Genomic DNA, 22,180 nt, shown 5'->3' with positions numbered 1-22,180 from the left:
AAGCACAAATGTTGAATTTAGCAGGACAATAATCAATAGGTTTTTTTGGAGACAGTGATATCAAGAGATAGTGAGAAAATGGCATTGAGATAGATGACCAGCCATTATCTAATAGAATGATGGAGTAGATTTGATGGGCTGAATGGTCTGCTCTGGTTTGTTTGAGCTTACAGGGCCAGGAAAGCTCATTGATTCAAAGTTCAGATGGAATACCCAGTTTACTACTGCTATCATTCAAATGATTCCCTCAATAACTTCAGTCCATCTCTCCGAAAATTATTCATATCAGCCACATACACCTCCTGATCAAATCAAAGTTAAAAATCACACAACATCAGATTATAGTCCATCTCCAAATCATCGTCAAATTGAACACTCCTTGTTTATGCCCTGAGGTGAAATAATTTATCTGAGTTGGCATCCTTATGTGTTATCTTTGAGGAGAAAGTGAGGTCTGCAGATGCTGGAGATCAGAGCTGAAAATGTGTTGCTGGAAAAGCGCAGCAGGTCAGGCAGCATCCAGGGAACAGGAGATTCTCCTGTTCCCTGGATGCTGCCTGACCTGCTGCGCTTTTCCAGCAACACATTTTCAATCCTTATGTGTTATGACTACCATTCTTGGGTCGGACCTTAATGCCAAGCAAAACTGATACACAGGCACACCAAGTTATGCTTTAATTATATACCGCTCTTCTTTAAAAGAGGTTTATTTTTCTCCTCTTTTGTTCTTATCTTAATCTGTCTTGATGCTACAATCAATATCTCAAAATATTGAAACTTTTTGAAATTAAATACATTCAATGAGGGTGATACCGTGTAGCATGCAATAATGTCTGTCATAAATATTTCAGATGAATAAACTTGACCAATTTATTAAATTATATTCTATTGTGGTCTGTTAAACCATATGGTGCACAGAAACAGTGTGTGAGCACATCATTAAAATTGATTTACAACTTTGTCCCAATTAATAAGCCGTCTTTTACGTTCTACAGCCTCACTTGTCACTTTCCGTTCAAAATGTGGTGCATTATAATCTGGAGACTAGAGGATGTGTAAAGCCTTAGAGAAAAAAAATGCTGCTCCGTGACTTCAGTACCTGAACATTTGAAAGTACAATTTGACTTTTTTCTGTCTGTTCGTCAGTGGAAAATATTTCTCTTTTTTAAAAAAAAAAATGTATTGACATTGTGAACTACTGCTTGACATTAATTTGCTGTGAAGATGTAGTTGTCTTGTGAAACTGGATTGGAGAGTTGACTTAAAGCTTTCAGCCCGCTCCTCTTTGTTAGATACAAGACGTGGAACACTAGTGCAGCTACAAAATTATTTCAATTTGACTGTTTAATAACGCATCAAGGTTGCAAAGACTGTCACACAAACAGATATGAGAACAATGCCTCCACAGCTTTGTGATTTGCCAGCTAGAAGAAGTCATTGTGTTTTATGATAAAAATGAAAATGATTTTCTTTTTTTGTGGATAAAATGTATAGCAGAATGAAAGGCTCAGTTGCTGTTAGCCATACATCCCATGAATGAATTAAAAAACACTACAGCTGAAAGAAATGCTTCTTACTTACAAACAATTCCACAAAATATCAAAATTGAAAGCAGGATTTTGACCAGATGGGCCAATGGGCTGAGAAATGGCAGATGGAGTTTAATTTAGATAAATGTGAGGTGCTGCATTTTGGGAAAGCAAATCTTAGCAGGACTTATACACTTAATGGAAAGGTCCTAGGGAGTGTTGCTGAACAAAGAGACTCTGGAGTGCAGGTTCATATCTCCTCGCAGGTAGATAGGATAGTGAAGAAGGTGTTTGATATGCTTTCCTTTATTGGACAGAGTATTGAGTACAGGAGTTGGGAGATCATGTTGCAGATGAACAGGACTTTGGGTAGGCCACTGTTGGAGTATTGCATGCAATTCTGGTCTCCTTTCTATCAGAAAGATGTTGTGAAACTAGAAATGATTCAGAAAAGATTTCCAAGGATGTTCCCAGGGTTGGAGGATTTGAGCTATAGGGAGAGGCTGAACAGGCTGGGACTGTTTTCCCTGGAGCGTCGGAGGCTGAGAAGTGACCTTATAGAGGTTTATAAAATCATGAGGGGGCATGGAAAGGAAAAAGAGACAAAATCTTTTCCCTGGGGTGGGGCAGTCCAGAACTAGAGGGCATAATTTAGGGTGAGAGGGGAAATATATAAAAGAGACTTAAGGGACAACTTTTTCACACAGAGGGTGGTACGTGTATGGAATGAGCTGCCAGAGGAAGTGGTAGAGGCTAGTACAATTGCAACATTTCAAAGGCATCTGGAAGGGTATATGAATAGGAAGGGTTTGGAGGGATATGGGTTGGGTGCTGGCAGGTGGGACTAGATTGGGTTGGGATATCTGGTCGGCGTGGACAAATTAGACTGAAGGGTCTGTTTCCATGCTGTACATCTGTATAACTCTATGTCTCTATAACTGTGGATGCTGTAAATCAAAAGCAGAAGTTGCTGGAGAAGCTGAGCAGGTCTGGGAGCATCTGTGGAGAGAAATCAGAGTTAATATTTCAAGGGTCACTCAACCTGAAATGTTAACTCTGGTTTCTCTCCACAGATGCTGCCAGACCTGCTGAGCCACTCCACAAAGTATGATGGGGCAAGATTACCAGTGCGAGTGGTTGTAAAACGATTTTGGCCCTGATCACTAGGAGTAAGCGGTGATGTTCCACAGATTGCTGAAAATTATTCAGAATAAATCAATCAATATCAAGGATGTGGTGACATGGGTCCTCATTAATAGTTTTTCCTCGACGTTTCCCACTTCACCATGTAGAAAACTTAGTGCCAAAAAGTTGCCTTCAGGGACACTTGGAACCATATCCCAGCTAAAAAGGAAAGAAGCAAAGTGTTGGACCTATGTAATGACCATTCTCATGTTAAAATGCATTAAGAGCCAGTGAAGTATTTTCAGAGTGTAGTCACCATTGTAATGATGCTTGGCACATTTTCCTCATTCCTGAAGAAGGGCTCATGCCCGAAATGTCAATTCTCCTGCTCCTTGGATGCTGCCTGACCTGCTGCGCTTTTCCAGCGACACAATTTCACCTCCACCATTGTAATGACAGCCAATAAGTGCACAGTAAAATCCAACACAGGGTCAGGGTGATATTTTTGATGTTGATTGAGGGATTTAAAGTGCTCGGTGTCATCTCTAGGATATCAGCTAGTGGAAAAACTGTCGAGAATCAAATTTGCAAAGAACTTACAGAGAAGGGGTGAATAATATATAGTAATTATAATGGGGATCTTTAATGAGCTGAATACAGACTGAGACAATAGGACAGGAACAGTCAGAGTGGGTAAGAGGTCATAATGTGTGTTCAGGTTCATTTTCTGCAGCATATAGACTAATAGTATTACTCAGCCAATTTCTTTGGGCGAAGTGAATCATTTGACAAATGAATCAAAGTTTTTAACTTTGTTCACCCCAGTCCAACACCGGCACCTCACATCAAGTGACAGTAGGTGAACAATTAGGGGATAAAAATTGTCACGTCATAAAGTTTAGATTGGCTAAAGGAAAGAACATAGATAAAGGATGGAAGAGTGAAGCAATGGGCATGGAACAATTCAGAGAAAAACTGTGGGAGGCCTATTTCAATGAGCTAAGAATGAACCTGGCCTGACTGAATAAACTGGAAACCAAAAGATGGTGGCTAAGACTTCAGATGAAGAATTGATTGCCTTTCCTGAAGAGATAGTGTGAGCGGAGTGAAAATCCGTGACAATGAAGGAGAGAGGTAGTACAAACAAAATCCAGAACTCTATGAAAGCAAATGATTAAGGTGAAGCCGAAAAAGTTCAATTGTACCAAATTTCAAGGGGATAATAAAACTAATGACCAGGATGAAAACAGAAAGTTCGGAATGAAATTGAGAAAACAAATAGAAGCAAAGAGAGGATACGAGAAGAGACTGGCAGCATCAATAAAAGGGTATCTAAACATCTCTTACATGCATATAAATAATGAAAGGGTGGCAAAATAAATAGTGGGGCCAAATAAAGTTTACAAAGAGACAGGGGATTTGACAAAGGTATTCATTAAATTTTTTTCATTTGTCTTTCCCAACAAAGAACAGGTCATGGTGGAAGAGGAAAAATGTTAGGGAAGGATATAAAATTGACAAGGACTGTCATATTGTATAGACTGTCTGTGGTTACAGTTGATACAACACCCCATGACTAGTTGAGATGCATTTAAAACAACTGAGAGAGGTGAGAGAGGTGAGAGTGGAAGTTGCAGAGTCCGAGGAATGGAGAATTAAGATCAGTGTAAAAGATCAGTTGATTCAGCCTTGTGATCAGGAAGCTTCAGCAGATTAAAGTTCAGGAGAAAATGAAAAGTCACCTTTGCAGGCTGGAAGCATGGATATTTTTTCACAGCAAACCCTGTTTAATGAAATTGCTGGCATTTTTGAAGAGGTAACAAGACATTCCTGTTGTTGTGGTGGGCATGGAGTTCTGAATAACATTTGATAAAATGCCGTACATGAGACTTTTGCACAAAGTTAGAGCTCAGAGATCAAAAGATCAGTAACAACATGAATATGAAATTGGCTGAGTGCCTGGAAACAGAGAGCAGTAGTTAGTGAAGAAGGGTCACTGGACCCAAAACTTTAATTCTGCTTTTTCTCCACAGATGCTGCCAGACCAGATGCTGAATTCCTCCAACAATTTCTGGTTTTGTTTTAGATTTCTAGCATCCGCATTTTTTTTAATCTCGTGGCAGTCAAAATCACAGAATCCTTACAGTGTGGAAGTAGGCCATTCGGCCCCACACCAACCTCTGAAGAGCATCCCACCATCCCTACTCTATCCCTGCAACATTGCATTTCCCATGGCCAATGCACCTAGCCTGCGCATCCCTGGACACTTTAGGTAATTTATCATGGCCAATCCACCCTAAACTGTACATCTTTAGACTGTGAGAGGAGACTGAAGCCCCCAGAAGAAACCCCATAGACATGGAGAATGTGCAAACTCTATACCCAGTCACCCAAAGGTGGCATTGCACCCAGGCCCCTAGCACTGTGACACAGTAGTGCTAACCACTGAGCCACCGTGCTGCCATTAATAGGTTAGTTAATAGGTACTTTTGCAGACAGACGTGTTCCCCAGGGGATCAGTGTTAGAAAACTTGCTCTTCCTGAATGACCTCGACCTTAGTGCTAAAGTACAATTTCAAAATGTTCTGGATGATACAGGTTGATGAAATGTCAGCCTAGTGGTAGATTGAATTAAATACAGGGAGCATGGGGAAACCATGGATAATACAGGCCAGAACCCGAAAGGGGGTGCAGAAGCAGAGAGACCTGTTTATGTACATTGTATGAGTTATTGAAAGTGTAGGACACATTGAATGGCTGGTTCACAAAACAAAAGGTGTACGGTTATGAGGAGAAACATTTCCTGTCAGAATGCCCTGAGTTGTTGGAACTTTTTCTTGTTCCCCAGAGAACAGTGGAAGCAGACTTTTTAAATATTATTCAGGCACACATAGTTCATTCACAAAAGATTAAAGGTCATTAGAACAGGGGGAATGTGGGCTTGAAGCCGCAATCAAATCAGCCATGATTTTATTGAATAGTGGAGCAGGCTTGAGGGGCTGAATGTGTCGAGAGTGTGGTGCTGGAAAAGCATAGCAGGTTAGGCAGCATGATGCCAATTACCTTCCTGATGAAGGGCTTTTGTCCGAAACATCAATTTTCCAGCTCCTCGGATGCTGCCTGACCTGCTGTGTTTTCGCAGTATCACACTCTTGACTCTAGTATCCAGCATCTGCAGTCCTCACTTTCGCCTGGAGGGGCTGAATGGCCTATTCCTGCACTAAATGTGTACATTTTGATAATAGACTTAGGCAATATTAATAGGGCCAGTGAGCACAAAAGCAAGGTAGTTAAACCTGCATAATTACACTGTTGTATCCTCCTTCCAGTGTGCTGCCCTGACTGAAAACTACACTCCCAGTGGGACTGAGTGTTTGATGAATATTTAACGTAACTTCCAGGATTTTGCACTTTATGACTCTATGAAACATATAATTCATAAACTGCCATTGAAGACAAGAGTCAGGAGGCAGGAGTAGTCCATTTGATCCTCCCAAGTTTGCTGTACCATTCTTAAGATCATTGTGGTCCTCACTCCACTTTCCTGTCTGTTCCCCTCTTTGATAACCTGCGCTGCATACAAACACGCCTCCCATTTCTCATAACCCTTTGAAAATTATGCCATCCAACGTGTTTTGTCTATCTTGATTTCCCCTGCATTTGCCTTTATGCCAATCTTGCCTTAGTTTTGTTTTGGCACTGAAGGTTTTCTGCCATGTCTGTCATGTGCTCCACCAGCCTGTCAATCAGCCTGAAGACTGTCTTACTGTGTTCCCTTCCTCATTGTTTACTACACTTAAAGTTCCATGGACAAACAAAATGGAAGATTAACCTCATGGAGATCTTCAACTTATGGGAGGTATTGTTGAAGATAGAAACAATAAAATAAAGGCAAGATACTGCAGATATTTCAGTTCATTCATGGGATTTAGATTCGATTCCCTACAGTGTGGAAACAGGTCCTTCGGCCCAACAAGTCCACATCGATCCTCCAAAGAGTAACCCACCCAGACCCATTCCCCTACATTTACCCCAGACTAATGCACCTAAAACGATAGGCAATTTAGCATGCCCAATTCACCTGGCCTGCACATCTTTGGATTGTGGGAGGAAATCGGAGCACCCAGAGGAAGCCCACGCAGACACGGGCAGAATGTGCAAACTTCACATAGACAATCACCAGGGGATGGAATCCAACCCAGGACTCTGGCACTGTGAGGTAGCAGTGCTAACCACTGAGCCACCGTGCCCCGAAGGTATTGCTAGTTAGGGCGACATTTATTGCCTATCCCTACTTGCCCTTAAGAAAGTGGTAGTGAGCTGCTTTCTTGAACTGCTGTAGTCCTTGACATGTTGATGCACGTATATTGCTGTCAGCAAGGGAATAAGTATTTGATCTTCCAACCTTCCCGAGATGATGAGAAATATCTTCACCCAGAATGAGATAACCTTTTGGAATTGTCTAGCCCAGAGGGCTGTGAAGGCTCAGTCATTGAGTGAATTCAAGACGGATATGGATAGATTTCCAATTACTACTGATACTAAGAGAGGACTTGAAGGTAGATGATCAACCATGATCTAAAATGGCAAGCAGGCCCCAAGGACCGAGTGGCCTACTCCTGTTCCCATCATCCTACGTTCACTCCAGCACCTTGTACTGTACCACTGTCAATCTGCTTCTGAAAATTACCCTTGCCTCAACAGCACATCAACCCTGCATCATTAATTTATCTCATTGTACTTGTCAGGAAAAGAATGATGTGGAAATAAGCAAGTTCTGCAATAATTTCTCTCTCCTCTCCAGACTGCACAGACTGTGACCACGCGACTGACAGTTTCAAGGGTTTACATCAAAATATATCTGTGCAATTATCACAGAAAGCGTAAAGCTTAAATTCTGCAGGGATGAGAAAATTAATCACACATTGAATATTTTACTTTGTATCATTCAAATTTTAACTAATCAATGGAGTGTGAAAAGATGCAGAGAATTCAGTCCTGGTCGGGTTCATTATATTGATCACAATAAAATATCAACTTCTTCTGATTAAAAATATCTGGAGATCTGGCCCCCAGCCACCAAAAGTTGCAAATGTGCAGTTTTCTTATTAATTTTGATAGAAATCATTCTCAATCGGAAAAGGTAGTGTCACACTGTAGGATAACCAATGTGGAAAGCGTTAAGGCTTAGGTACAAAACTTCTTCCTCAGCCATTTGCTAAACAATTGTTTGTGTGTGAAGATGTAATTTTTATGCCAACATTGTTCCGAACATATTAGGAAAGAAAAGTCTTTGCCAACCGTGATCTGATTTAATTAGTGGTTGTCATATGCAATTGCAGGATTTATACAAAGGCTGAGTTTTCATGTGGCTGGTTTACAGAGTCATAAAGGTGTACAGCATGGAAGCTGACCCTTCAGCCCAATTCGCCCATGCCGACCAGATAGCCGAAAGTAATCTAGTCCCATTTGCCAGCATTTGGCACATATACCTTCCTATTCATAGACCCATCCAGATGCCTTATAAATGTTGTAATTGTACCAGACTCCACCACTTCCTCTGGCTGCTCATTCCATACACGTACCACCCTCAACATAAAAAAGTTGCCCTTTCGGCCCCTTTTAAATCTTTCCCCTCTCACCTTAAACCTCCCTAGTTTTGGACTGCCCTACCCCAGAGAAAATACCTTATATATTCACCCTATCCTTGCCCTTTATGATTCTATAAATGTCAATAATATCACTCCTCAGCCTTCAATGCTTCGGGGTAACCAACCCAAGCCTATTCAGCATTTCCCTATAGCTCAAGCCCTCCAACCCTAGCGACATCCTTGTATATCTTTTCCAAACCCTTGAAGCTTCACAAAATACTTGCTATAGCAGGGAGACCAGAATGGTACCCAGTATGCCAATAATGGCCTAACAATGTCCTGTATAACAGTTCTGGCAGCATCTGAGGAGCTGGAAAATCGACGTTTCGGGCAAAAGCCCTTCATCAGGAATAGAGGCAGAGAGCCTGCAAGGTGGAGAGATAAAGGGGTTTTTCTAGCACCACTCTAATCTAGAATCTGGTTTCCAGCATCTGCAGTCCTTGCTTTTAGGTAAAAACAATGACTGCAGATGCTGGAAACCAGATTTTGGATTAATGGTGCAGGAAGAGCACAGCAGTTCAGGCAGCATCCGAGGAGCAGCAAAATCGACGTTTCGGGCAAAAGCCCTTCATCAGGAATAAAGGATGCTGCCTGAACTGCTGCGCTCTTCCAGCACCACTAATCCAAAGTCCTTGTTTTTACCCAATGTCCTGTATAACCATGACATATTCTGTTTTAGTTTATTTTGAGAGTGCAGTGTTAATAACAATTTCACGTTAATGTAAGGCAGTTTAGAGTGCGACTTAGAAAGGAACACCGCAGTTCTGTCGCTCTGTCGTATGTGTCAAAGACTACAATCAACATGGAGAATAATATTATATGGCATCCATACCACAGAAACAAGCCAACAAGACCATGGTGTTTCTGGTGTACATGACTGTCTTCTCATTCCTTTTCATCTCATCCCATTGATATTAGAATCTCCAGAGTATCGATCTCACTGTTCAAAGACCGAGATGCCATCTTTCAAACGAAACATGAATCCAAGGGCACCACCTATGTTTTCAGATGGAGACGAAAGATCTCAAAACATTATTTTTAAAGAGCAGGGATGCTATCTCTTGTGTTCTGGTAAATATATATCCCTCACAAACAATATTAAAATAGTTTATTTGTTATTTGCAAATGGCCTCGTGATATTATCACTAGGCTGTTATTCTCGAGACCCAGTCATTGTTCTCGGAATCTGGATTCAAATACTGCACTGACGGATGGTGGAATTTGAATTCAATAAAAATCTGGAATTAAGAATCTAATGATGACCATGCAATCATTTTTGCCTGAAACACTCATCTGGTTCACTAATGTTCTTTAGGGATGGAAACCATTGTCCTTACCTGGTCTGGCCTACACGTGACTCCAGACCCACAGCAATGTTGTTGACTCTTTACTGCCCTCTGTGTAATTAGTGACTGCTGCCTCTCAGCGCCATGGATCTGGGTTCAAGTCCGCCCCGGGTGACTGTGTGGAGTTTGCACGTTCTCCCTCTGTCTGTGTGGGTTTCCTCCCGGTGCTCTGGTTTCCTCCCACAATCAAAAGGTGTACAGGTTAGGTAGAATGGCCATGGTAAGTTGCCCATAATGTCCAGTGATGTGCAGGCTAGGTGGGTTAGTCTTGGGAAATGCAGGGATGGGGATATTGGGTCTGGTTGGGATCTCTTCAGAGGGTTGGTGTGGGCTCAATGGGCCAAATGGCCTAATTCCACAATGTAAGGCTTCTATGAAATACTGCCTTAGCCAGCGATATCCAGATCTCATGAATGAATTAAAAAACATTGTATTTGTTCCTGGAATGTGAGCATCACTGACAAGGCCAGTATTTGCTACCCATCCCTAATGACCTTTGAACTGAGTGGCTGGGATTCAACCAAGATTCGTTCCTGTTGCTGTGCCTTTGTAGTCAGATATAGACCAGACAAATAAAGACAGTAGATTTTCTCCTGAGCAGAACTAGTGTTCGTATAAGAATTTGGCATTTTCATCATTGTTGCTAACAATTTTACTCGTTGTAATAATTCAATGAACTTAAATGACTGTTGCTATCATAGTGAACTTTGAACTCATGCCTCCAGGGCATCGTCAGAGCCTTTTGATGACTCCAGTAACATTAACATTATGCTTGCCCTCCTTATAGCCTTGTCTAGTGCTTACTTGTAGGAGCATGCTGTGAGAAAATTTGGTGTCATTCTCTTCTCAATTAAATTTATTTCCTACTGGCAGACCATTTGAGACCACAAGAACTGACTGTGTAAAAGCACACACGGCTTGGGCTGGTTGTTTTACCAAATTCTTTCCATCTGCTACTTCTGATTACTGGCCCTCCTGCCAATGGCAAAGGTTTCTCATGAATTATAGTATCATTCCAGTAAGTCTCCTGTTCTCTCCATTGTTTCGGCATCATTCCTAATGCTACTGCCCGGAACGGAAGACAGTACTCGAGGTGATGCCTGACCCTGCTCAGTTTTAGTTCTCCTTTCCTTGCTCAGGTACAATCAAAGACAATTCCAACGCTTCACCGCACGTGGAAGATAAAGCCCATGTGTGTGTGAGCTTCATTGCAGAGTGAATTGACTTGTGAATCCTTGGTCATGTGTTCAGTTGTGAGCACTGCACGCAAGGAATGATCTGGTAAACTTGAAGGGCAGATTCTCATTTTATTCACCCATGAGATGTGGGCATCACTGGCTGGACCTTCTTTTATTTCCCATCCCAAGTTGCCCTTGAGAAGGTGGTGGTGAATTGCTTTCTTGCTGTCGGTGGACCCACAATGCTGATAGAGCGGGAATTCCAGGATTTTGACCCAGCTACACTGAACGAACCGTGACAAATGTCTAAGGCAGGATGGTGAGTGGCTTAGACGGGATCTTTCAGATAGTAATGCTCCCATGTACCTGCTGTCTTTGTCCTTGTATTTCATAGAGGTCATGGGTTTAAAAGAGCGGTCTCAGGAACTTTGGTGGATTTCTGCAGTGCATCTGAGCATCAGTGGTGGAAGGAGGGGATGTTTGTGGATGTGGTGCCATTCAAGTGGACTACTTTGTCCTGGATGGTGTCCAGCTTCTTGAATCGTGTTGGAGTTGAACCCATCCAGGAAAATGAGAACCATCGCATTCCTGACTGGTGTCTTATAGATTGTGTACAGGCTTTGGGGAGTCAGGAGGTGAGTTGCTCACTGCAGTATTCCCAGCCTCTGATATTCTCTTATAGCCTCTATTTATATGGCTAGTCCAGTTCAGTTTCTAGTGATTGGTAACCCCCAGCATGTTGATAGTGGGGGCTTCAGTGATGGTGATACCATTGAATGTCAAAGCACAATAGCTAGATTCCTTCTTGTTGGAAATGGTCATTGAGAGACACTTCTGTGATCTGAATCTTACTTGCTATGTGATAACCCAAACCTGTATATTGTCCAGGTCTTATTTCATTTCGCTATGGACTGCTTTGATATCTGAGGATTCGTGAATGGTGCTGAAAATTGAGGTGACAGAAGGGTGGCTAATGTTGTACCATTACATAAGACTTAAAGGAACAACCAGAGAACTATAGACTGGTGTTGGAGATGATTCTTGAGAGAATTATTTACATGCATTTTAAAAGGAAAGGACTGATTAGAGATACTCAGCATGGTTTTGTGCATAGGAAATCATGTCTCACAAATGTAATCAAGTTTTTTGAAGCTGTGATCAAGAAGATAGATGAGGGCAGAGGAGTAGATGTTGTCAACATGGATTATAGCAAGGTCTTCAACAAAGTTCTGCATGATAAACTGGTTAGTAAAATCAGATCGGATCCAGGGAGAACTAGCCATTGGATACAAATTGGCTTGATGGGGAGAGACTGAGGTTAGTGGTAGAGTGTTGTTTTTCGAATGAAGGCCTGTGACCAGTGGTGTTCCATGGGGATCGTTGCTGGCTCCACTGTTATTTGCCATTTATATAAATTATTTGGATGAGAATATAGGAATCATGGTTATTAAGGTTGTGGATGACACCAACATTGGTGTATAGCGGACAGTGAAAAAGGTTATCTAAGATTACAAAGGGATCTTGATCAATTGGCCCAATGGGATGAGGAATGACAGATAGAGTTTATTTGAGATAAATGCGAGGTGCTGCGTTTTGATAAGACAAACGAGGGCAAGGCTTACACAGTTAATGATAGGGCTCAGGGGAGCGTGGTTGAACAGACAGGCTTAGGGGTTCAGGTACATAGTTCCTTGAAAGTGGAGCCACGGACAGATAGATTGGTAAAGAAGGCGTTTGATATGCTTGACTTCATTGGAGTTGGGACATTATGTTGCGACTGTATAGGACACTGGTGAGGCCACTTTTGGAATGCCATGTACAATTCTGGTTGGCCTGCTGTAGGAAGGTTATTATTAAATTGGAAAGAGTGCAGAAAGAGTGCTACCGGGACTGGAGGGGTTGAGTGGAAAGTTTGAAATATATGGAGAGGCTGGACAGGCTGGGACATTTTTTCGTTGAAGTGTAGAAGGTTGAGGGGTGACCAATTTGAGGTTAATAAAATCACAAACGGCATAGATAAGGTGAATAACAAGGTTTTATTTCCCTAGAGTGGGGGAGTTCCAAACTAAGGGGCGTATGTTTAAGGCAAACAGAGAAAGATTTAAAACACCATGAGAGGCAACTGTTTTACACAGAGAGTGATTCATGTGAGGAATGAACTTCCAGAGGAAGTGGTGGTTTCAGGTACAGTTACATCGTTTAAATGACATTTGGATAAGTTGTTGAATAGGAAAGTTTTGGAGGGCTATGGGTCAATCGCAGGCACATGGAATTAGTTTAGTTTGGGAACATGGTCAGTGTGGATAGTTGGACTGGAGGGTCTGTTTCCACTCTGTTTGACTCAACGACTCCTTGGGGTATAGGGTGAAAGGGGAAAGGTTGAAAAGGGACCTGGGCTTGGTGGGGGTGGCTGGGAGGGGCGGGAGGGTGGGCCGGTAGCTTTTTCACACAGATGGTGGTGTGTATACGGAATGAACTGCTGAGGAGGTGGTCGATGCAGCATTTAAAAGACATTTAGACAGGCACATGAATGGGAAATGTTTAGAAGGATATGGGCCTGATGCAGGCAGGTGGGACTAATTTAGTTTTGCAAACCTGGTCAGCATGGACGAGTTGGATCAAAGGGCTTGTTTCAGTGCTGTATAACTCTATGGTTCTGTGCCTCTTTGTCATCCCACATTCTGATCGAGAGAAGGTCACTGATGAAACAACTGAAGATGATTGGGTCAAGCACACTGCCATGTGATACTCCTACAGAGGTGATTGATGTCCGACAACTCTAACAATCTTCCTTTTTTGCCAGATTGCTCCAAGTTTATGCACTTTGAAGGTTAAGTTGTGAGGGCAGGTGGTGTAAACTTGGCTTTTATTCCATCGAATTTTAAAAAAAAAATGATGATGACCAAATGGAAGTGTGGTGAAATACTAAAATACTTTGCTTGTGAAAGATAGACATAAACTATTTCCCCTGGTCAGGGACTTCAGAAGTGCATGGCCCAATCTTAACTTCAGAAGGAGCCTATTCAGGAAACACTGCTCACATCGTCTGGGAAGAATCTAGAAGTTTTCCCTTTTAAAATACACTGGCACAGTCGTGCTATTTTCCTAGCTACCGTTAATTCTGAGGAAGGGTCACTCGACCTGAAACTTTAACTCTGATTTTTCTCACAGGTGCTAGCAATTTCTAGTTTTGTCAGTGCTTTTGCAAGACCGAGACTAATATTGTTTTTGTTCAGTGAAGGAATCGCAGGCCCTGAAGAAGACTGAGGGGCTGAATAGTTTCTGCCACACCAGTGTCTTTATCTAAATATGCAAGTTCTTGTGTCCTGACATAGGTTCAAGCCATATTATACAACAATCATTGCCGCACACATCAATAGGGGCCTCTCGCTGCAATGGAAGTTCTGAAATAACCTCTAAACTATAATTAAATTTAATCTTGAATATTCAATTACTGTAATGATATTACTGGTGATATATGTCACTGTAAACTGATTAAATAATTTGTGAAATCAGCACAGCATGAACCTAAAACACAATATTTTCATATTTTTTTCTCTATAATGCAATTTTGTGCCAAATAGAGATTGCTTGTTGGTAGTACAGAAACATAATTGTTAATCAGATCTCAGTGAGTTCCAGTGAAGTATCAGATCCCAACATCTGTTGACTAACTTTCAGCATGCATAACACACCAGTCTTCCACGGCTCATCTGCAGACAGCTCACATTCATCTTCATGTGGTTCCTGAAATTCTGAGATCATTGGGATACATCATGACACTCATTTTCAGCATAGAAGTGTGCTGACATTTCTAGGGTCATTCAAGGATTCAACTCCTCCACCCTCGTGTCTATCCTGGCTCTTGAAGGGAATTGTTTTCCCACTGCCACTCTCCTGACATCTTCCTGAGCCCCTGCAAATTCTTCCTCAGCTGTTAGTAATTAAATTCCCACTTGAATGCTTCAACAAAGCTCATTTATTTTTATGTTAAAAGTAATTACTGAGCCTCACAGCACTCGGGACCCCGGTTTGATTCCAGCCTTAGGTGACAATCTGTGTGGAGTTTGCACATTTTCCCTGTGTCTTTGTAGGTTCTCAATGGGTGCTCCAGTTTCCTCTCTCAGTCCTAAGATGTGCAGGTTAGGTGTATTGGCAATGCTAAATTGCTCTGTAATGTCCAAGGATATATAGGTTAGGTGGATTAGCCATGGGAATTTCAGGGATTCAGGAATAGGATGGGTCTGGGTGAGATGCTCTCCAGAGAGTCAGTGCAGACTTGATGGACAGAATGGTCTCTTTCAGCACTCTCGGGATTCCCCAATTCCTCTTTGAATCTTCCATTCTCAGTTGTATAATCCACCTGATATCGGTGGTAAGCACACGTTTACATCTTCAACTTCATTTCCACCTCTTTCTCAATACAGGAAGGTCTGGATTCATTTACCCGACCTCTCACTTTCATGGAAATGTGCCTTGACTCACCCCAACTGTCCCTTTCTTAAAAGCAACCCAGTGTTTACTTACAGTCTTGCCTGCCAGCCATCTGATTCCTGTTTATCTGGTTGCAATCCATTTTTGGCCCGTTGAAATTGGCTGCCTCTTCGCATTCTTACCCTGGATTACCATTCTTCCTTTTCCATAGCTAACTAAAATCTTACGATTTAGGCATTGTTGTCCTTTCATGTTGCTCATGTGGTCCACCTCTTCCCTAAGAATCGGGTCAAGCAATGCTCTTTCTCTGGCATCTATGATAAGTATCTCAGGTGCACAGTTCCAGGCAATTCAAGCACATGATTATATCTTTGACTGGCAAGGCCTACTGCCCACTTTCCATCTGATATGAGTAGCTGGGGGAATTTAAATACAATTAGTTAATACATCGGGAATAAAATATTTAGTCTTGTTAATAATCATCAAGAAACTGCTGGATTGTTATACTAAAAAACCTATCTGGTTCACAAAGATCCAGCACCAGGTTCCCAGGTTCAATTCCAGCCTCGGGCAACTGCCTGTGTGGAGTTTGCACATTCTCCCCGTGTCTGCGTGGGTTTCCTCTGTGTGCTCCGGTTTCCTCCCACATTCCAAAGATGTGCAGGTCAGGTGAATTGGCCAGGCTAAATTGTCCATTGTTGTTAGGTGCATCAGTCAGAGTGATTTGGAGATACACAGTCTTAAGGTTGGACACACACAGGCAGACAAAGACCCACATGCACCCATATATTTTGTGGGGTGAATTTGTACTTTCAGGGTTACATTGTACTTTTCTCAAAAACTGCATGCATTCATGTAGAACTCTGAGCTCAAAAACTGCATGAATTCATGTAAAACTCCGTTATCTCACTTTTTAGATTAGAATCAATCTAAACATCTTGGCATAGACAGAGAACACAGGGGGCTAACACCTTCAACATATTGTCTAGCTATCACCATTGTTAACAGCTAACCTGAGAATGTAACTTTTTAAAAAAAGGTTTTGTGATTTACACATGAAAGAAGTGAAACTATCATGGTATTCAAACAGATGAAAGACTTAACAGACAATCAATTTTTCAATGTATAATTTCAGGTACATCGCAATGTAAACATTTGCTATAAATTCTGTGTCTTACGATCTTATACTCCACAACCACCTGATGAAGGAGCAGCGCTCCAAACGTTAGTGCTTCCAAATAAACCTGTTGGCCTATAAGTGGTGCTGAGTGGTTTTTAATTTGGTACACCCCAGTCCAACACAGGCACCTCCAAATCATGATATATTAAAACTTTTGGGAGCATTCTTCATGATCACTGGTTGTTGCAACGCATTTTGGCAGCTAATTAAATAGTCATGGTTATAGTAGAAGTCCAATTCTGAGGAAGGATCGCTGGACCCGAAACATTAATTCTGATTTCTCTCCACAGATGCTGACAGACCTGCTGAGCTCTTCCAGCAATTTCTGTTCTTTGGTTCACGGTTGTAGTGTGTTGGGTAAGGACTTTAAAGCCCTGGAAGTACCTTGAAATTATGTCATGGAGCTGTACTCATGGGGTATAAATAGAACCATGTGGGTAGATTTATGTCAGAGAAGCACAAGTCGAGAATAGTCAAGAATGTGGTGCTGGAAAAACACAGCAGGTCAGGCAGCATCCGAGGAGCAGGAGATTCGATGTTTCAGGCATAAGCTGTTCATCAGGGCATATGCCCAAAATGTTGATTCACCTGCTCCTTGGATGTTGCCTGACCTGCTGTGTTTTTCCAGCACCACACTCTTGACTCTCATCTCCAGAATCTGCAGTCCTCACTTTCTACAAGTAGAAAATAGCCTCCTAACAATGTAACAGTGAGATTAGAGCCTGATCCCCACAGATTACCGAGCACAGTTGTGCTTAATGTTAATATGCAATGAACGTTGTTCTAAAGAAGCCTAGTTCTAAAGATAGCTCTCGACCTTGTGTTCTCCTCAGTAATCTTTAATGAACTGAAAATGGTAAATGTGGGCATAAAACCACACTTCAAAAAGCAATAACAGTGATAGGACCCACAGCCGAGAATATTCTGACAGTTAGGGGATAAATCTGAAATTGTTTGGAGAAGATCATAAAGGGCATGACTGACCTGATAATGCACAACTTCACTCTCTGGCCTTTTCCCCATCACCACTGATTCCCTTACTGATTAAAACTTTGTCTATCTCAGTCTTGAATAGAAAGCAGAAGCACAGATGTAGGTCATTCAGCCCATCACATCTGCTTACCTGTGCAGACATTTGGGTACACTGCCGAATTGCTAAAACCTCTGATCTAATGGAAGCCGTTGGAAAAAAGGAAATCTCTCCAACTTTGCCTCAAGAGTGTCGACAGCTTTGTCTTTGATGTTCCTTTCCCACTAACTATCACAAATGCATCAAGTAAAATAACTTAAGAGGAATGGGAAAAATGGAACATAAATCCTGGGAAAAAACCAAAGTAACTCATTCAAATTTTAATCAATATTTAAGACAGGAGTTTGTATAAGGTATTTCGTACTTGGAGTAACCTTGCGACAGTGACATGGAGCTGTACCTCACTGGACATAAATACCAGTGTGTGGATGGAGTTAAGATAGAGAAAAGAGAGAAACGCTTGTGGAAAATATTCTTTGAAGTGAAGATGATAGAATTATGTAATGTCACTGAACTAGTAATCCAGATACGCAGACTAATGTTCTGGGGACAAATCTACTAGAATTCTATGAAGACATGACAAGCATAGTGGACAACAGGGATTCAGCAGATGTGGTGTATCTAGATTTCCAAAAGATATTCGACAAGGTGCTGCACAAAAGGCTACTGCATAAGATAAAGATGCAAGGCATTACCGGCAATGTATAAGCATGGATGGAGGATTAGTTAACCAACAGGAAGCAAAAAGTGGGGATAAATGAGTGCTATTCTGTTTGGCTCTCAGTGACTAGTAATGTGCCTCGGGGAGCAGTGTTGGGACCACAATTATTCACAGTTTACATAGATGGTTTGCAGTTGGGTACCTCATGTAATGTGTCAAAGATTGTGGATGACGCTAAGATGAGGAGTAAAGCAATATGTGCAAAGGACTGTGAAACTTTGCAAAGTGACATAGATAATTTAAGTGAGTGGGCAAAGGTCTGGCAGACAGAGTACAATGTAATAAATGTGAAGTCATCCATTTCGGTAGGAATAATAGTAAAAGGGATTAATAATTGAATAGTAAGCAGTTGTAGCGTACTGCTGTGCAGAGGGACCTGGGTGTCCTTGTGCATGAATCACAGAGGGTTGGGCTGAAGGTGGATTTTCAATTATTGTAAAATCTCATCTGTTCACTAATGTTGGGAAGGAAATCTATTGTTCACCCCTTGCCTGGTCTCCATATGACTCCAGACCTGCAGTCATGTGCTTGACTTTTAAATACCCTCTGAAACCACCAGCAGGTCACTCAGTCTGGGGCAATTAGGAGTGGGCAACAAATGTTGGCATTCCCAGCAGTCTCCACCTCGCGGTAAAGAATATCAATAAAGAATGATCTGACAGCATGCATGACGTCTTGTATACCTCAAATATATCATTGTGTTTCTTAATAATACAAAATAAATGGAGTGTGATGGAAGTCTGAGCCTGAAGAGAGTTATGACTTTGTCTTGTCCGTGACCAGTCTGATTTAGAACATAGAAGAATACAGCGCAGTACAGGCCCTTCGGCCCTCGATGTTGCGCCGATCCAAGCCCACCCAACCTACACTAGCCCACTATCCTCCATATGCCTATCCAATGCCCGCTTAAATGCCCATAATGAGGGAGAGTCCACCACTGCTACTGGCAGGGCATTCCATGAACTCACGACTCGCTGAGTAAAGAACCTACCCCTCACATCTGTCCTATACCTACCCCCCCTACTAACTGTCCAACTAAGTTTTCAAACAGGCAACATAAAGAACATAGGCTGAATTTTACCAGCCCAGTGAGTTGGTTTGGGAGGCAGGAGGCCTCATAAAATGGTACAGAATATATTAAGAGGGGAGAATATTGTCTTTCTGCTATCATGATTCATTAGCAAGTGGTAGTGTGGCCATGCTTACCACAAGGCCAATAAATTCAATGAAGTGAAAAATTAAGGTCCGGAACTCAATTCCTCTACCAATAAAAGCCAGTACGCCATATGCCTTCTTCACCGCACTATTTACCTGCTCATCCACACTACCAAGTATCCGACCATTAGCCCAGTACCCCATCTTTTTATTACTCTTACCAAAGTGAATCACCTCACATTTACTACATTGAACTCCATTTGCCACCTTATCTATATCCCGCTGTAACCTGCCACATCCTTCCTCACTGTCTACAACTCCTCCGACTTTCATATCATCCGCAAACTTGCTCACCCAACCTTCTAACCCCTCCTCCAGGTCATTTATAAAAATGACAAACAGCAAAGTTCCCAAAACAGATCCTTGCGGAACACTGCTAGTGACGGCACTCCAAGATGAACCTTTGCCATCAACTACTACCCTCTGTCTTCTTCCAGCCAGCCAACTCCTAATCCAAACCTCCAACTCACCTTCAATGCCATACCTTCGTATTTTTTGCAGTAGTCTACCATGGGGAACCTTATCAAACGCCTTACTAAAATCCATATACACCACATCTACCGCTTTCCCCTCGTCCACCTCCTTAGTCACCTTCTCAAGGAATTCAGTAAGGTTTGTGAGGCACGACCTGCCCTTCACAAAACCATGCTGACTATCCTTGATCACATTATTCCTAACCAGATGTTCATAAATCCTATCCCTTACAATTCTCTCTAAGATTTTGCCCACAACAGAAGTGAGACTCACCGGCCTATAGTTACTAGGGTTATCCCTACTCCCCTTCTTGAACAAGGGAACCACATTTGCTAGCCACATTTGAACCCAAGCTCTTAGATGTGGGCATAAAGCCATGCAAGATGTTTTTGAAAAAAGGCATCCATTTTGCATACAGCAAATTCCAACATAATCCATTGAGATACATATGAAGTAACTCTCGTCTTACTTGAACCAAGTGGGAAGCCAAGTCCTTTGGTTGAAGGACTAGTGATTGGGCAGGGCATGCTTAAATGTTAGATGGAGAAATGTAGTCAATGCTTTATATCACTATGGAAAAACATCAACTATACAGTGGGAGGGATTCAATAAAATGCTTGCACATCCATGATAAGGCAGACAAAAAAATGTAGCTACATGTCCATTGAACAATTGCCTGACATAAATATGGTGTGTGACAAATGAATGTGGGATGGTAGCTATCCAGTGGGTGCACATTAATACTGATATCTGAACTGCCAGGGTGGATACATGAATGTGCAATTGCCAGTTGGTTTGGAAATAAGAGTCATAGAGTTACGCAACATAGAAACAGACCCAACTAGTCCGCAATCACTTGATATCCCAATCTGACCTCGTCCCACTTGCCTGTGTTTGGCCCAGATCTCTCTAAACCCTTTGTATTCATATACCCATTCAGATGCCTTTTAAGAGTTGGTATTGTACCAGCCTCCACCACTTCCTCTGGCAGTTTGTTTCATGCAGGTAGCACACTCTGCGTGAAAATGTTGCCCCTGAGGTCACTTTTAAATCTTTCCTCTAGTACCTTAAACCTATGCCTTCCAGGCTTGGACTCCTGGGAAAAGGATCTTGGCTATTCACTCTGTCCAAGCTCCTGTTGATTTGGTAAATGTTCCATCACTTAACAGACCAACCTTGGCCTCCTCCATTGCCACAATTAATTAAACCTCAAATTGGAGGAGCAACACCTCAGCCTACAACTCGGAGGATTCAACATTGAGTTCTCCAATTTCAAATGAGCTCCCGCCATCCCCCAACTCTCTTCCCAACTCCTCCCTTCCATTCGTCTCATTGACCCTTCCTTCTAATCACCAACCAGATTCATTCCTCCCATCGACTGACCAGGTTGTATGCTCGACTTGTGTTCACCTATGGCGGAGGTGGGTGCTGCAGATGCTGGAGATTAGAGTCGAGATTAGTGTAGTGCTGAAAAAGCACAGCAGTTCAGGCAGCATCCGAGGAGCAAGAAAATCGATGTTTCAGGCAAAAGCCCTTCATCAGGAATGAGTGATGAAGGGCTTTTGCCTGAAACATCGATTTTCCTGACTAGCTGTGCTTTTCCACCACCACTCTAATCTTGTGTTCCCCCATCCCCACCTCACCACCAATCCCCCCCAACCCCTTTATCTGCAGCTCCCCTTACACCTACCCCAGTCCTGAAGAGGGGTTACACCCGAAAAGTTGACTTCTCCACCTCCTGATGCTGCCTTACTTGCTGTGTTCTCCTAGCCTCCTGCGTGTCTACCTTAGATTCCAGCATCAGCAATTTTTGTTGTCTCTAGGCAAGGAAGCATAGCAGGATTCCACAAGAGAGGTATTCACGACTATAAACAGGACACAAATGCTGGAGAAACTCAGCAGCTCCTGCAGCATCTGTGAAGAGAGAAACTGTTAACTTTTCGAGTCCAGTTTGACTCTTGTTCAAAACTCAACTCTGGAGCTTCTATCTGGGCTTGTTTCCTTCATGGCAGCTGCTTAGCTCTGTGGATTTTCTGGATTCCAGCTGGTCATAAAGTTGGATCTACAATTTATAGAGTCATAGAATCATAGAGATGTACAGCATGGAAACAGATCCTTCGGTCCAATCCGTCCATGCCGATCAGATATCCCAACCCAATCTAGTCCCACCTGCCAGCACCCGGCCCATATCCCTCCAAACGCTTCCTATACATATACCCATCCAAACGTCTCTTAAATGTTGCAATTGTACCAGCCTCTACCACTTCCTCTGGCAGCTCATTTCATACACGTACCGC

The 22,180-nt window shown here is 42.3% G+C and overlaps 1 protein-coding gene and 1 long non-coding RNA gene across 8 annotated transcripts in view; both read left to right on the top strand.

Annotated features, from left to right (window-relative positions):
- Positions 1-2,709, top strand: part of LOC122556572 — a 38,819-nt gene extending 36,110 nt beyond the window's left edge. Inside the window, exon 3 of one of the 2 annotated variants that reach the window (XR_006313572.1) lies at positions 2,603-2,709. This is a non-coding gene — a long non-coding RNA (uncharacterized LOC122556572). Of the gene's footprint in view, positions 1-995; positions 1,552-2,602 lie in introns of those variants that run through there. The other variant, XR_006313577.1, reaches the window with a different exon arrangement.
- LOC122556549 (polypeptide N-acetylgalactosaminyltransferase-like 6) overlaps positions 1-22,180 on the top strand; it is a 533,679-nt gene that overhangs the window by 356,806 nt on the left and 154,693 nt on the right. The window lies entirely within an intron of this gene.

The sequence above is a fragment of the Chiloscyllium plagiosum genome, chromosome 2 (assembly GCF_004010195.1).
Source record: "Chiloscyllium plagiosum isolate BGI_BamShark_2017 chromosome 2, ASM401019v2, whole genome shotgun sequence".
Classification (NCBI taxonomy): Eukaryota; Metazoa; Chordata; class Chondrichthyes; order Orectolobiformes; family Hemiscylliidae; genus Chiloscyllium; species Chiloscyllium plagiosum.
The sequence above is the reverse complement of the archived record's forward strand: the minus strand, read 5'-3'. Positions and strand labels throughout refer to the sequence as shown.